A 17428-nucleotide genomic window follows, 5' to 3' on the forward strand; every position below is an offset into this window, starting at 1 on the left:
GGTACCTCTGGTGCGGAGCACATTGTTCTCATTCTGGGGTAGTTTGTCCACCTTTGGTCCCCACTCTGCACTCAGCTCTCACCTGTGGCTCCGAGAAGCTACAGCATGTGACAGCAGCCACACCCCGAGATGGCTTCGACTGGCTGACTAAACCAGGTGAGAGTAGCTGATGGGTCTCAAACCATTGGTGAGTTAAGGATTTCCTCTGCATGCAAAGCCAGGTTCTAACAGACTGAGTGGGCAAGACCAGTAGTGGGTCCAATGGTCAAGAAGGCGGTTTCTGCACATACTGTAGAGGGAAGTAAGGGGAAGATGGGACTCCTCAAACAGAGAAGATAGGAGAAGGAAAACTCTGATCCCAAACCTCTGCTGCCTTGAAGGATATCTTCGAGAGAAGAAAATGTTAGGAGTAAACCTTACACAAATCTGGAGTAGAGTTCCTAAGATGTTTGGATGGTGTCATGCATGCCTCCTTCCAGGAACTCCTGCAGCCAAGCTGGTGCCCAATGTACCGTATTTTTTGCTCCATAAGACTCACTTTTTCCCTCCTAAAAAGTAAGGGGAAATGTGTCTTATGGAGCGAATGCAGGCTGCGCAGCTATCCCAGAAGCCAGAACAGCAAGAGGGATTGCTGCTTTCGCTGCGCAGCGATCCCTCTTGTTATTCTGGCTTCTGAGATTCAGAATATTTTTTTTCTTGTTTTCCTCCTCCAAAAACTAGGTGCGCCTTGTGGTCTGGTGCGTCTTATAGAGCGAAAAATACGGTATTTCTTTGCTTTCCTTTGGACCACATCAACAAGGCCAAGAGGTATCTTGTTCTCTTGGCAGTCCAGGACCTCCACATACACTGCCCAGACTTGAGTCCCAGAAAGGTCACTTTTGTGCTTCTAACACAGCAAAAACAATGTGGGAGGCAGCAGCTATAAGTTACCAGTTTCTGCAGCCACAGCAGGCGCTGTGATTCTCCAGCTGTTTGACTTCACCCCTGGAGGCTATCTTTTGAGACAAATGGATGCTAACAACAGAAGGAATTTCAGTACCTCTAGCAATTTTTCTTGCCCCTGAATGCCAAGCTGCACCCAGTAGTGGCTGATGACCATTGGATCAGGTAGGGTGAAACATGGAGACAGAAAAGTATAGGGAGACAGAGACAATGACAGGAAGAACTGACGAATTCTAAGTCTGTCCTATCCTCCCTTCTGAGAAGGGAGGTGCTGTGGTCTAACCCACAGAGCCTTTTGGGCTTGCAGATCAGAAGGTCGGCGGATCGAATCCCCGTGACGGGGTGAGCTCCCATTGCTCTGTCCCAGCTCCTGCCAACCTAGCAGTTCGAAAGCACACCAGTGCAAGTAGATAAATAGGTACTGCTGCAGCAGGAAGGTAAACAGCGTTTCCGTGTGCTCTGGTTTCTGTCACAGTGTCCTGTTGTGCCAGAAGCAGTTTAGTCATGCTGGTCACATGACCCGGAAAGCTGTTTGTGGACAAACACTGGCTCCCTTGGCCTGAAAGCGAGATGAACGCTGCAACCCCATAGTCGCCTTTCACTGGACTTATCCATCCAGGGGTCCTTTACCTTTACCTTTTTACCCTTCTAAATTCTGTAAGGGGCAACACTGACACTAAAGAGGAGGAAGCTAAGAGGCGTTGCCAGCGTGGTGTAGTGGTTAAGAGCGGTGGACTCATAATCTGGTGAACCGGGTTCGTGTCCTTGCTCCTCCACATGCAGCTGCTGGGTGACCTTGGGCTAGTCACACTTCTCTGAAGTATCTCAGCCTCACTCACCTCACAGAGTGTTTGTTGTGGGGGAGGAAGGGAAAGGAGAATGTTAGCCGCTTTGAGACTCCTTTGAGACTCCTTAAGGGGAGTGAAACTTTGAGACTTTGAGACTCCTTAAGGGGAGTGAAAGGTATCAAGTTCAAACTCCTCCTCCTCTTCTTCTCTGGACTGGGAGTAAGTAAAAAGAGTGGCAGGTGTCAGCCAGTTGACAGCAGACAGAGGTTGCTGGGGCAGTGCTCCATTAGCCCAGATAAGCCAGCCTCCATGGGCTGCACCTATCAGATGTCTTCCTTTGATTTCTGTTGTCCTCATTTTTAGGCAGCTAAAAGCCTCTTTTCTTTTTCTTTTATGTGACTTTCTGTGCTGGGACGATAGATTGGGAACATACATTTTTCCTGGTGCTTAATGCTGCTTGAGTAACATTGCCAGAGCAGATTCCAATAAATCAAAATGGACCCCATTAATTTTCTCACGGATCAGTAAGAGCAAACGCTTTCATTAAGCTATATCTGGGAAAAACATTCAGTCTCTACACAATTAGTTGTGAAACATTTTTAGAGTGCTCAAGATTAAATAAAAGGATTGTGCTAATGGACCATGCATATGTGTGCATGAGAGAAATAAAACATTGCTGAAACTCGGCAAAGGCATTGGGAAGGAAATAGAATTAGTAATTTTCTATCAAATATAATAAGAGACAGGTGTTCAGCTATTAAAGTCATGATTGCTGTAGCTATAGGAGTTGACAGAGGGAAATCACAGCTGTTCCTTTGCATTGATTTCTATGTTTACAAAGAAACTCTGTTTGCATTCTCTAAAATATGTTGCTGATGGCCCGTAAAAGACTCTGGGAAAGGGAAGCTATGTGGTAATTAGCAGACCTGTAGTACATGGAAAGTGCATAGGAAATAATCTCTTTCCACATTAATGTGATTATGGGATTAATGATCTGATAGATTTATCAACAACTAACAGCAGTTCTTCTAAAGTGATAACTTTATTTAGCTAATGCTGCATAGAGCTCTGGCAAAAGAAATCCAGCGGTCCAAGATTTGGCACCAATATTGTTCCTCTTCCCTAATTTTCTTTGGCTTAATATCACTAATTTTTCTTCACAATTCATGTTCTCTCCAGGTCTGAAAGTTTTCTAAATGGTCAGTATTTCTCTCATGCAAAGATAGAATCATTCCAGTTTTCTTCCAGTCTTTTGAACCTGTTTCTTGCAGGATTCTTTGCTGAACAGCTACAACAAACCCACACAAACCCTCCACACAGGTTGAGGTTGAATATATCAACCATTGATGGGTTAAGATATTTAAAATTAACTGAATTTTAACTCTCTCTGTGTGTTTGTAGGTGTAACATAACATCCAGTCAACTCTATGGTCTATTTCATACATACATAAAAAACAATTCTAATGTATGAGTTACTTCAACAATGGTCAAATGCTTCAAAATATAAAAGTAGAATATTATCACATGTAACAAAAACTATTCTGTATAAAACTGTGTCCCTCAAAGGTCAGTACTGAGCCCCTCTGGCCTAATGATAGCATTGCCCCTCTGTGGAACACCATTCCTGTCAGGCTTTGACAGTTGCCAACTATATGCAGTTTCCAGAAACAGTTGAAGACACTTTTGTTCTGACAAGCTTTCCCAGTTGGGTGAGCAGATCTCTGCCATGAATGTCTCCTTTTATCGTTTTCAGTTCATTTGCTGTTATTTCCTGTGCTGTTTTTAACTTTTTTGAAACGGTTTTTCATTATATCATTGACCTCACCTTGAGGCACGTACAGGAAAGGCCATTAAGAAATAAATAATAATAAGCGCCACTATGTATTTATTCAGTATCCCTTACTATATTTTTATCCCACTTTTTAGACAGTGATTGTTCTCCAAAGCAGCACACCTCAATTGAAAAGACAGAGGCCACTCCATCAGGCTCACAGACTACAATGGCAAGCATAGAAAAGGAGCAAGTTTATCTTACTCTCCAAATGTTGCTGTTTTGAACATTCTTTCTGGTGACTTGAATAAATGGGACTGTGGTTTTAGATAAATGAGATGTTGCTGCAATGCTTTTAATCTCACCTTTTGCTCCCCTCCCCCCTTTTCACAGAATTTTCTTTTCAATGCCCAGTTTTTGAGTTCCTGGATTATATGTCTGCGACCTCCTCTAGGCAGTACCCATGGCAGAATAATATCAGAAGTGAAACAACTTCCCTGGAGGAAAATCTCCACCTGTGAAGGTGTAACCTTTCATAGATTATTTGAGTGCCTGTATCTTGAGGTAAAGTTTGGACTTCACTCTCTGCACTGAGATTGGAATAAGGGTGGTTTTTTAAAATAAATAAATTTAAAAGCAGCTCTTCTTTCCAGAGGTAAGAATACTCTGTCCTCAAAGGGTCTCTAAGGGTCAAGTCCTGGTTGACAAGAAAGGAATCTGTGAGCCACATGCCAGCATGAATAAGAGCAGAAAAGACCTCAACTGTTGCTGTCCTTCAATCGTCTACAAAGAATAGCTAAAGGATGGGGAACCCAACAGCCTCTATACTATTCCACACACAAATTATTCATGTTGTGTTTTGGAATTCACGTCCGCTCGCTCACAAATGTGCACCCTCAGAATCCCAGCCAAAGCAACAGCATTCAAGGTCATAACACAGTGTCCTGTTTTATTGACATAACATGGATTATTGATATGGCTTCCTCACATTGAGGCATAAACTCTGTGTTATGCTCTTTTTTTCCCCTTTTAATGAATTCTGGGGAAAGGACTCCTGGATGAATCAGTGCCAAGCGAGACTTAGTAAAGCAACCACTTCTATATAAACAGTGTGTGAGAGAGATTCTTATCAAGATAAGAATCATCCACATAACAGGGTGAGCTGCCGTTGCTCAGTCCCTGCTCCTGCCAACCTAGCAGTTCGAAAGCACACCAGTGCAAATAGATAAATAGGTACCGCTGCGGCGGGAAGGTAAATGGCATTTCCATGTGCTCTGGTTTCCGTCACAGTGCTCTGTTGTGCCAGAAGTGTTTTAGTCAAGCTGGCCACATGACCCAGAAAGCTGGGTACAAATGCTGGCTCCCTCAGCTTGAAAGCGAAATGAGTGCTGCAACCACATAGTCCCCTTTGACTGGACTTAACCATCCAGGGGTCCTTTACCTTTACCTTACACAGAAGAAGGGCAGTACTAAATGCATAGGAACAGACTGGATGCACTGTGGCTGAAATCAACAGGGATAGACAGCAGGTTCAGTCTCTGATTCCAAGTGCATCCCTGATTATACACTACAGATAGAGGAAACATGGCCCTCAAGATGTTGTTAGATAGGGCAGCTGTCTACCAGCTCCATCTGAGACATCGGTCTTGCGTCCTGTCTAGCAAGATTGGTACATGCCCTGGTTATCTCCTCCTTGGACTACTGCAATGCTCTCTATGTGGAGCTACCTTTGAAGCTGACTCAGAAACTGCAACTAATCCAGAATGCAGATGCCAGACTGGTGACTGGGAGTGGCCGCCAAGACCATATAACATTGCTCCTCAAGGATCTACATTGGCTCCCAGTATGTTTCCATGCACAGTTCAAAGTGTTGGTGCTGACCTTTAAAGCCCTAAACACCTTTGGCCCTACATAACTATAGGAACGTCTCCACTCCAATCATTCAGCACGGACACTGAAGTCCAGATCCAAGGGCCTCCTGGTGGTTCCCTCACTGGGAGAGGTGAGGTTACAAGGAGCCAGCCAGAGGGCCTTCTTGGTAGTGGCACCCGCCCTGCAGAACACACTTCCATCAGATGTCAAGTAAACTATTTGACTCTTAGAAGACATCTGAAGACAGCCCTGCTTAGGGAAGTTTTTGATGTTTGATGTCTTGCTGTGTTTTAATTTGTTGGAAGCCATCCAGAGTGGCTGGGGCAACCAGCCCCATGTAATTATTATTATTATTATTATTATTATTATTATTATTACTATTACTATTATTATTATTATTATTATTATACTAAATTTCCCATCAGCCCCAGCTAGCACCATCAATGGCCAAGGATGATGGAGGTTGCTGTCCAGAGAAATCTGATGGGCACTAGATATCTCACCCCAGTGGACACCAATGCCAACCCAAGTAAGTAAATTATTCTGATTTGCTACTATGCATAAAAGGACAGGCAAGAACAGTACATTTGGGGACATTGCTATCCCCAGATGTTGTGTGACCCAGCTCTCACTGACATGTTTCATTTGTGTGTTCCTGTATTTTTCACTGGTCATAATTGCTAGCCTTATGTAATCGAAGAAATCCTGCACCTAAAGCTATATGTCTCGCCAGAGTGGTACGTGCTCTAGTTATCTCTTGGACTACTGCAATGCACTCTATGTGGGTTTACCTTTGAAGGTGACCTGGAAACTACAGCTAATCCAGAATGCGATAGCTAGACTGGTGACTGGGAGCAGCCGCCGAGACCACATAACACTGGTCTTGAAAGGTCTGCATTGGCTCCCAGTATGTTTCCAAGCACAATTCAAAGTGTTGGTGCTGACCTTTGAAGCCCTAAATGGCCTTGGTCCAGTATACCTGAAGGAGTGTCTCCACCCCCATCATTCTGCCCAGACACTGAGGTCCAGCGCCGAGGGCCTTCTGGCAGTTCCCTCACCGCGAGAAGCCAAGTTACAGGGAACCAGGCAGAGGGCCTTCTCAGTAGTGGCACCCGCCTTGTGGAACACCCTCCCATCAGATGTCAAAGAGAAAAACAACTACCAGACTTTTAGAAGACATCTGAAGGCAGCCCTGTTTAGGGAAGCTTTAATGTTTAACAGACTATTGTATTTTAATATTTTGTTGGAAGCTGCCCAGAGTGGCTGGGGAAACCCAGCCAGATGGGTGGGGTATAAATAAGTTGTTGTTGTTATATGTTGGTTTACTTGGCTTTCACAGAAAATGACAATTTTGTGACATGGGTTCTTTTAGATGTTACATATGTCTTTTTATACGCTTGTAATGGATATAATGCTTTTGTTTGAAAAGCCTGATCTACCAGTTTTTCACCAAGGGATCCTTTTCACAGTTGTATGGGTTCCAAAAATCATATTTGTTTTTTTCCTATAGAAATTAGATGTATGGTTGCATGCACACACACAAGTCTTTATGAATAGCATCTAAGCTCAGGTCAGGAATTGTTTAACTGAAAAATTTAGGCATTAACAAACTCAGTATTTCTGCTTGAAAAGCACAATTCTAAAACCGGCTTATTCTCAGAATTTTGTGCACTGAACTGAGACAAATCAGAGAGGATCAACAATAACAGCAGTGGCAAAACTAAGCAAAACAGCCGAAAACATTTATTTAAAAGTTTGTTTTCTCTTTCTTTTTTAGTGTAAAAGTCCACAATGAATACCGTGCTTCAAAAATATACAAGAAAGCAAATACTTATTTGAATCTAGAAATGCATAGAAGCAGCATTCTACAGAAGCTTTAAGCTGAGAGCAAATGCATTTTCTTTCTCCAATCGAAACTCTACCTACAATCATCATTAAATTTCTCTTACCACAAGGTTCATATGTCATTTTGATTTCTCCTTATATCCGGGTACTATTCATTTCATATGTAATTTGAGCCCCAGTTATTAACATTGCTACTGTTTGCCTACCCACCATTGGTTCCATTCTGTATGGGCAGGGAAATCCCATAATACCACTAGGCTGGCTCCAGGTGCTTCCACCAGCATGGTTTCCAAACCACACTCAGCAGCAACTAACTAAAGTTGAAAGAATAAGAAATGCAGAGACTATGGGTTACTCTAGATAGCCTGCTTATTGAACATTCATCTGGATGTGCTTGCACAAAATCAGTGTGAAGGTTAGACTTCCTTTGCCTATTCCTTACTGAGCATTCATTCTCATTGGTGTGCAGGCAGGTTTTATGACAATGAACATTCATCCTGATTTGCTTTTGTGGTGGTTATACATCTTCTTGCTAATTTGGGCTTGCTGATCAGAGGTTTTTCAGTTCCAATCCGCACGACAGTTCCAATCCAGCTCCAGTTGCTGTGTCCCAGCTTCTGCCAACCTAGCAGTTCGAAAGCACACTAGTGCAAGTAGATAAATAGGTACCACTGCGGCAGGAAGGTAAACAGCATTTCTGTGCGCTCTGGTTTCTGTGCGGTTTAGTCATGCTGCCCACATGACCTGGAAAGCTGTCTGTGGATAAACGCCGGCTGCCTTGGCCTGAAACGAGATGAGTGCCGCACCCCATAGTCACCTTTGACTGGACTTAACCGTCTGGGGTCATTTACCTTTACCTTTTTACCCCATTTACACCACACTTAGAATCATAGAATCATAGAGTTGGAAGAGACCACAAGGGCCATCAAGTCCAACCCCCTGCCAAGCAGGAAACACCATCAGAGCACTCCTGACATATGGTTGTCAAGCCTCTGCTTAAAGACCTCCAAAGAAGGAGATTCCACCACACTCCTTGGCAGCAAATTCCACTGTCGAACAGCTCTTACTGTCAGGAAGTTCTTCCTAATGTTTAGGTGGAATCTTTTTGGTGTGCATTCCACTGTCATTTTTCGAAACGCAAAAACTTGTATATGTGTGTGTGTTTTAAAGAGACTTGTTGCAACAGAGCATAGAGGGCTACAATTGTGCAGACTAAATTTCCGGTAGGCAACTGAATCTCTCCTGCAAAATGCGGACTGTGTGGAGGTGATTTATAAAACTATCTCCCATCTCTTCTATCGGAGCTGAGCAGCTCCTCTGTCTATCATTCTGCTCTGGGCAGCTCTGCTAGCAACTGCACATACAATGTGGGGCTGTGTGTGTTTTTCTTAAAGAGAAATGAAAGAGGTGCTTGCTTAGCACAGGTGACGGTATTTAATTAACCTTGCTGTTCTTACCTGGTACGCCTGCTCTAAGAGTGTGTACATAGCATTTTTGTGGCTGCATTCATCGTAATAACTGTTACTGCAAACAGCAGAATAATTGCATGCCAATGCAGCAGACATAGCAGAACGTCCTAATCCACAAACAAGCAAAGGAAGAAATCAGGTAAGAACACATAACTAGCTCTTTCCTTTTGTATCTTCTGAGCGTATCCATAAATTACAATGGTGTGTGTTCCTTCAGAGCCCACTCCAATTCTCTTCTAAGCAGAAAGAGTGGATTTGGGCTCCATCTTACTCTTCTTTGCAGAGACAAGAAGTCCAACTCATCTCAGCAGCTTATTTGAAGTTCAGTCCCTCTTCAGATTTTCTCTTTTGTTTTTATGCCAGCCATGAGCTTGTTGAAAAGCCTCCTCTTGGAAATGCCGTGGCGACGCCACCTGATGGACCACTGCCCCTCCCAGGATAGTCTTTGTGACCCTTCAGAGGATGCCCTGGAATTGTTTAAGCCTTGGCTCCGGTGTTGCTTTGCCTTCATCCAGAACTTCCCTTATGCTGAGTGCATCTCTCACCAATTGTAAAGAAGCATCTATAGCTTGAACCACAGGGTCAATTTTCTCAATCTACCACAATTAAAACTGATGCCACCTACTGCCTAATCGCAGTCTGTGACCAATACTGTGACCACAAGGGGAGCGGGTGGTGCTCCACTGAGCCTTTTGGGCTTGATGATCGGAAGGTTGGCGGTTCGAATCCACATAACGCAGGCATGTCCAAAGTCCATTCAGGGGCCCACTAGTCAATTAAATCTGGCCCATGTGGCAGTATATGTCCTGGGGTAAAATCCCCCAAGCTCAGCAACTTCAATCCTAAAAAAAATTGGGGTAAAATTGTAAAAAAAGCTCAACAACTTTGGGGTTAAATCCTAAAAAAAAGTTCAACAACTTCAGTTGGCCCTCACGCATGTTCACTTCATCAAATCTGGCCCTCTTTGAAAAAAAAGTTTGGGCACCCCTGGTAATGGGATGAGCTCTCGTTGCTCTGTCCCAGCTCCTGCCAACCTAGCAGTTCGAAAGCACGCCAGTGCAAGTAGATCAATAGGTACCACTGCGGCGGGAAGGTAAACGGCATTTCTGTGCACTCTGGGTTCCGTCACAGTGTTTCATTGCACCAGAAGCGATTTAGTCATGCTGGTCACATGACCCGGAAAGCTGTCTGTGGACAAATGCCGGCTCCCTCAGCCTGAAAGAGAGATGAGCGCCACAACCCCATAGACATCTTTGACTGGACTTAACCATCCAGGGGTCCTTTTTATATTTACTGTGGACCATAGCTTCCAACGAAGACAGGAGTGCCTGGCGTGCTCTGGTCCATGGGGTCACGAAGAGTCGGACACGACTGAACGACTAAACAACAACAACAATAACTTCCAACTCCTGTAATATACTATATCAGCTTTGTTGTGTTGTGTGGGGTATCAAGTGCCACCAATTCATCCCTTGGAATGATCAAGATACTACTTGTGTCTTTCATAGCTTGCTTCTTCTGGTCACAGACCTAAGCCTTTACAACGGAAGTGTGGAGAGTGGGGTTCAATCCCCAAAGCTGCTGTGAAATTTCACTCCACCAGCAGAGAGAATGAGTTTGGTTCCTTCTTGCTCTTCTTTCCAAAGACAAGTGGCCTGACTCATCACAATGATTTATTTAAAGTCCAGTCTCTTTTTAGATTTTTCATTTCATTTAAGCTTTCCTCAGGCTTTATCAGATGCAACAGTGCCACCCGCAGTCGCCAGCACAAAGCGCAGCACCTTTCAAGTTGTATCTGTCAGCTCTGGGCTTCGAGTTCAGTTCAGTGCTTGGCTCCTCCTTCTTATCTCTTTCCTCCATGCAGGCTTGAATCCTCTCCAACCCTTGAGGACTCCCTGCATAGCATTTGAAACAATTTGTCACCTTGGGAGATATTTGCACATCCTTCTGTATTATTATTATTATTATTATTATTATTATTATTATTATTATTATTTTATACCCCACCCATCTGGCTGGGTTTCCCCAGCCACTCTGGACAGCTCCCAACAGAATATTAAAAACACGATAAAACATCAAACATTAAAAACTTCCCTAAACAGGGCTGCCTCCAGATGTCTTCTAAAAGTCAGGTAGTTGTTTATCTCCTTGACATCTGATGGGAGGGTGTTCCACAGGGCAGGCACCACTACCGAGAAGGCCCTCTGCCTGGTTCCTTGTAACCTCACATCTCACAGGGAGGGAACCACCAGAAGGCCCTCAGAGCTGGACCTCAGTGCCCAGGTTGAACGATGGGGGTGGAGACGCTCCTTCAGGTACACTTGGCCAAGGCCATTTAGCGCTTTAAAGGTCAGCACCAACACTTTTGCTCGGAAATGTACTGGGAGCCAATGTAGGTCTTTCAGGACCAGTGTTAAATGGTCTCGGCGGCCACTCCTAGTCACCAGTCTAGTTTCTGCATTCTTGATTAATTGTAGTTTTCTGATCACCTTCAAAGGTAGTTCCATGTAATCTTGGACTCCCAACAACCATCAGTCCCAGCCAGCATGACAAATGGTCAGGGGAAATGAGGGTTGCAATCCAACATCACCTAGAGGGCACCATGTTGGAGACTCCTGATCTAGACTTTAACAAAATAGACTTCCATCTATCTCTTCAAACCAACAAAAGTTGATAGAAAAACTTAGCAAGCCTAATTGTCAAGAATTTGTGTGTCCGCTTTACAGTGACATTTGCATCCTCTTATCAAGCAATATGCAACCTACAGCTCGTTGCCCTTGTTTACATATTACTTTGATTTGCATAAGCTATCTTTCTTTCAGCAATAAAAGACAGAACCCCAATCATTTGCTTCACATAACGTCACACAGAGTCATAACGATGCATCCCTTTAAATATGATGAAAACGTGTCTACACGCAACAGAAATTAGAGAACACAATCGCTTGGATTTAGTGTGACAATAACTCTTGCCTTGCCTATTACTGCCAAAACTGCATTTAGATTAAAGACTCCCTAAAGGTAGATAACATGATGCATTGTAAAAACAAACAAACAAAAAAACTCATCAGAAACCCAATCTTTGGAGAAGTCTTGGTTTTATGGAAATGGTTATTCACAGGCTTTGTATATAACTTCAATTCCACAATGTAGAAGCTGCAATCAAATGCTGGTCATGCTTTAGTCAGACAGTGTCTGAAAATCATTGCCAATGTAGTATTTTCCATCTGTGATTTGCCTGCTTAAGTGTAAACCTCTGTTGAAATAGCTCATCTACACAACTCATTCATGGGTAATACTCTGAATCAGAGCCTGAATTCATGGATATACAGACTTGTGGTGCCCACTGAAAAGTTGAGTGTGTGTGTGTGTGTGTGTGTGTGTGTGTAGGTTAGGTTGCAAAAAGGTAAACCACCAGCCTCTTGAGCGTGCTGATCATAAGGTCCCCAGTTTGAATCCCCACGACAGGGTGAGCTCCTCTTGCTGTCCCAGCTCCTGCCAATGTAGCAGTTCAAAAGCATTCCAGCGTGAGTAGAAAAATGGGTACCGCTGCGGCGGGAAGGTAAATGGTGTTTCTGTGCGCTCTGGCTTCCATCACAGTGTTCTGTTGTGCCAGAAGCGGTTTAATCATGCTGCCCACATGACTTGTAAAAACTGTTTGTGGACAAATGCCAGCCCCCTCAGCCTGAAAAGCAAGCTGAGCGCCACACTTTTGCTCACTTAAACACTCCTTAGTGGCTACTATTAGAATGGCCAAGAGCAGAACAGCTTAGGTGCACACACGACGTTCTTTGAGCATACAGGACTGTTGCTCATTCTGTAGTTTTAGCAACGGATAAACACTGCTTGCTTTCAGGATCCCAGTTGCCTTGCAGGATCATAGGCGCTGCTGTCAAGGTTTAGCTCTGGCAATCCCTTCTCTCCCCCTCACTTTTATCAACGTAGCCCAAAGGAAACACATAATGAAACAGAGTATATAAAATGTTTTTACGATTACACAGTACATTACCTGTACTTTTTGTTTTACGTTGCCTTTGCATTGGAGACCTCTAAAAAGACAATGTTTCCTATGTTTGCAGAAGGTTGACACTCACTGTATCAATCTCCTTCTGTATCTGATGCCGACCTGGCAACTTTCCCAGCTGCAGCAAATCTGAAGGTGCATCTCTCCTTTCCTGTAGGATCAACATGATTTTGGGATGCCTGGGAAAGATGCTCTTCCTATTTTAGGAATTACTTACGAGTCATTTTGTGGGATGTGAAACACAGAGCAGTCAAGTACAACATCCCTAGAGTGAACATAAAAAGGGGGTGTCTGGACCAGCCAGTCGGAACTTCCTGTTTCCTCCTAGGCTGGGACAGACTTCCTCTACATGTGACCAGAGGTGGGGGTGGCCTCACCTGTGCAGGTAACAAAAGCATAGGACTGGCCGCCATTTCTCTCTCTCTCTGACTACATTCGTCAAAGAAGCAACATCTGCTTAGCCTAAGATGCTCTCTTGGCTTCCAGCCAAGAGAGGACAAAGGGACTATCTCTTTATGGGATAGATTCCAGGTATATTACTTTTGTAACTTAAGTCTGCCTTCTGGGATCCATCTGTGAACGGAATGAGTGAGTGAGTGAGCAAACTCTTTTTATACTTTTATAGAAGACTGTGTTGTGTCTATTTCTTTTATGAGGGACTAAAGGGGAAATTACCAAGTAACTTATTTTAGAGGCTTTAGCGAGCCTGAGCAAACGCATCCGCTGTGCAAGTTTAAAAAGGAGGATGTTACTCTGCTAAATTGTAGAACTTGTTAGCAGAAGTTGGAAATGATATAATCAAACAATATATCCTCTCCTGCATCCCTGAACATTACCACACATTTTGATATCTGAGATGCAAAATGTATGACCAGCAGCCCCATATTGTATAGCTCGGTTGATTAGAGTGTGTTGCTGATAATGCCAAGGTTGCAGGTTCAATCCCCGTATGGGACAGCTGAATATTTTTTGCATTGCAGGGGGCTGGACTTTTTGTACTGTAGGGGGTTGGCCCTTCCAACTCTATAATTTGATTCTATGACTCCATATTGCTGGATAGCACTGCTTTAATTTGCTAGGGACTGAATGATTGCACGATCCATCCTAAGTGCATGTGTGTATTCATTCAAAACCAGCACTTGGGGAGAAGCTAGGCATGCTAGATTTTTCATGGCCACAGATTTTGTGAGTGTGAGAACACTGAATCTTTTGCTTGCTGTCTAAAGGTGAACAAAGCAGTAATGGATTGTCTTTCTCTATTTGTGTTGCAGTGACAGGCTACTGAGACTACTTGGTTGAATTCTCATGCTGGCAGTGCCAATAAGAATCACCTCTTCCATTCCCTTCCTCCTGGCTGCAGTTGGCAGGGCACTAACTTTGCCCACATCAGAAAAGAGAGGGTAGCTGGGGAGGAATAGAGCAAAGAAGGACACCATCAGTAGCAGCATCTCCATTCAATGCCTAAGAGACCCCATTTCATACTTCCTGTGTTTTCTTCTGAAAAATAAGCCTAAAGAAGCTGAGAAAAGGGAAACAGCAGCTAGCCAGTACAAATGGTTGACATTAACACCAATAGAACAAATAATTCTGCATCTTTTTCTGTGAGGTCCCAGAATATGGACTGAACACATATGTAGGAAATGTAAGAAATGGAAGAATGTTAAAAAGGTAAAGTGAAAGGACCTCTGACAGTTAAGTCCAGTCGCAGACGACTCTGGGTTTGTGGTGCTCATCTCGCTTTACAGGCCGAGGGAGCCAGCATTTGTCTGCAGACAGTTTTTCTGGGTCATGTGGCCAGCTTGACTAAGCTGCTTCTGGTGCAACGAAACACTGAAACCAGAGCAGCGCACGGAAACACTGTTTACCTTCCCACTGGAGTGGTACCTGTTTATCTACTTGCACTGGCACGCTTTCAAACTGCTAGGTTGGCAGGAGCTGGGACTGAGTGATGGGAGCTCACCCCGTCGTGGGGATTCGTACTGCCAACCTTCTGATTGGCAAGCCCAAGAGGCGCAGTGGTTTAGACCACAGCGCCACCCGTGTCCCTTCCAAGCTGGAAGAATGTTACACACGCACTAATGTAATTCAATTACATTTCAGCTCAGCATCAAAACAAAAGCAAAAAAAGCCACCTGTTGAGTTTAGGGCCACCCATATCCCTTTGGGTGGGTAGCCCTGCTGCCCTGCTCCACACTTTCTGCTTAGCTGAATCCTCATCTGACACCTCCTGCCTCTTCTTTTGGATATGGAGAAAATCCCACCTTCATGTGCAGGAGAAGGGCTCCGCAGCCTCTGTTGTTATCTATTTTCTGCTCCTTTTCTCCAGCCCTTCCCAATGCAAACTAACTAACAAACCTCTAAAGCAAAGAAGGCTGGATATTCGTCAGCTCTCTAAGCTCCTTTTTACCATTTTCACAAACAAAAGCCACCTCTCTTTTAAATTAGTGTAAATGCTTATTAACATTTGGCTTTATCTTACAGAATGAGCAGCCTTGGGTGTTTCTTTAGAACAATAAAGGGTGTGTGTGTGTGTGGGTGTGTGGGTGTGTTTTCTTAATTTATAAATGAAAAGAATGAAGAATTGTTGCAAAAAAAATACATTTCAGCTGATAAATAAAAAACTTTTCTATAGCATGTCAATATTTAGCATGTCTAACAACTGAATCCAGTAATATACCATAACAATAAAGCAGCAACATAACAGCATATTAAAATCAGCAACTGCCTGTTCCAGAGCAGAAGGAACAACAGCCTAGATGTCCAGATTGAATCTCCATGCTCCCACCTGATGCTCAAAATGCTTCCATGAGAATCACTCTTGCAGCATCATGTATCTCTCATGCAATCCATTACCGATTGCAAAAATGGAAAAGTGTTCTAAGAGTATCTGGCCAACGTTTCTGTATAAATCCTTGAAAGATTACATCAACAGTGTCTTCGAAAAAATTTCCATATCACTTGGGATAGGCAAACAATTGTCAGTCTCCTGGAAGAAGCAAAGATCACCAGTGTCAAAGCAATGATTCTTCAACATCCACTTTGTTGGACTGGTCATGTTGTTCGGATGCCTGATTATCATCGTCCAAAGCAACTACTCTATTCCCAATTTAAGAATAGTAAGCATAATGCTGGTGGACAACAAAAGAGGTTTAAAGATGCTCTCAAGGCAAATCCTTAAAAATGTAGCATAAACACCAACAACTGGGAATCACTGGCCTGTGAGTGCTCCAACTGGAGAATAGCCTCTACCAAAGGTGTCATCGACTTTGAAAAAGCACGAACTTGGGATGAAAGGGAGAAATGAGCTAAGAGGAAGGAACATTTGGCAAATCCTCACCGTGATCAATTCCCGCCCAGAAACCTATGTCCCCACTGTAAAAGGATGTGCGGATCCATAATTGGCCTCCACAGTCACTTATGGACGCACTGTTAAGACCATATTCATGGAAGACAATATTACTTGGCTACAAGTGATAGCCAAATAAGAAGAAAACTTTGTATGAAGAAGGGTAGGGGATTCCGTGCTTTTAATGCAATGCTACGTTGTCAGATTTATCCTTGTTTTCCATGTGTTTCCCCACCACCAGGCATTGTTATTCCAAGCTCTAAATTAGACTTTCTCAAAAAAAGAAAAGAAAAAAGGTCTCTCTTTAAACTTATAGGTCAGGTTGTTCAGATCTTTTCATACTGAATCAGTCAGTTCTAAAGCTGGCGAAATCCTTGGCAAGCTTGTAAATCTTTCAAAAGATGTTATCCAATTACCCTTCATGGTCCACAGGATTCTACAGCGTGACTATTCCTTTCTGTGTGAGGAATTAAGTGTTCATGAAAGGTTAGGAACCAATGGAGTTGAAAAGTATGCCTTTGCATTTTTTTTTATTTTTAGGTTTTGTACTTAGAATTTCACATCTCCTGCCTATATATGCAGATATATTAAAGGAGTCTTCTGAAGATTAAATGACAGAAAACCACTTTCTAATACTTAGGACCCTACAGGTTACTTATTTAATTAATTTAACAGTTGTTTTTCTTTTTGGAGGGGGTAAAGAAATCAGATTTCTAGTCTGTCATTCAGCATATGAATTACCAAGTCTGATTAAAGAATAAGCAGCATGATGTTAACAATGGAATCAAATACAGAAAAACAGCAGGAAGAAGATGAAATGTTTGAAAATCATCAAGTGGCAAAAACCCGAGGAAAGTTCTTTGCTTGGAGCTGTAAAAACATTAAACCATGGATAGGCAAACTAAGGAAAAGGGACATGGGTGGTGCTGTGGGTTAAACCACAGAGCCTAGGACTTGCCGATCAGAAGGTCGGTGGTTCGAATCCCCGTGACGGGGTGAGCTCCCGTTGCTTGGTCCCTGCTCCTGCCAACCTAGCAGTTCGAAAGCACGTCAAAGTGCAAGTAGATAAATAGGTACCGCTCCAGCGAGAAGGTAAACGGCGTTTCCGTGCGCTGCTCTGGTTCACCAGAAGCGGCTTAGTCATGCTGGCCACATGACCCGGAAGCTGGACGCCGGCTCCCTTGGCCAATAAAGCGAGATGAGCACCACAACCCCAGAGTCGGTCACAACTGGACCTAATGGTCAGGGGTCCCTTTACTTTTAGGCAAACTAAGGCCCAATCGCCTTCTAAATCCAGCCCGCGTGTTTTTACATGAGTAGAATGTGTCCTTTAATTTTAAATGCATCTCTGGGTTCTTTGTGGGGCATAGGA

The sequence above is a fragment of the Podarcis tiliguerta genome (genome assembly GCF_965153285.1).
Source record: "Podarcis tiliguerta genome assembly, chromosome: 4".
Classification (NCBI taxonomy): Eukaryota; Metazoa; Chordata; class Lepidosauria; order Squamata; family Lacertidae; genus Podarcis; species Podarcis tiliguerta.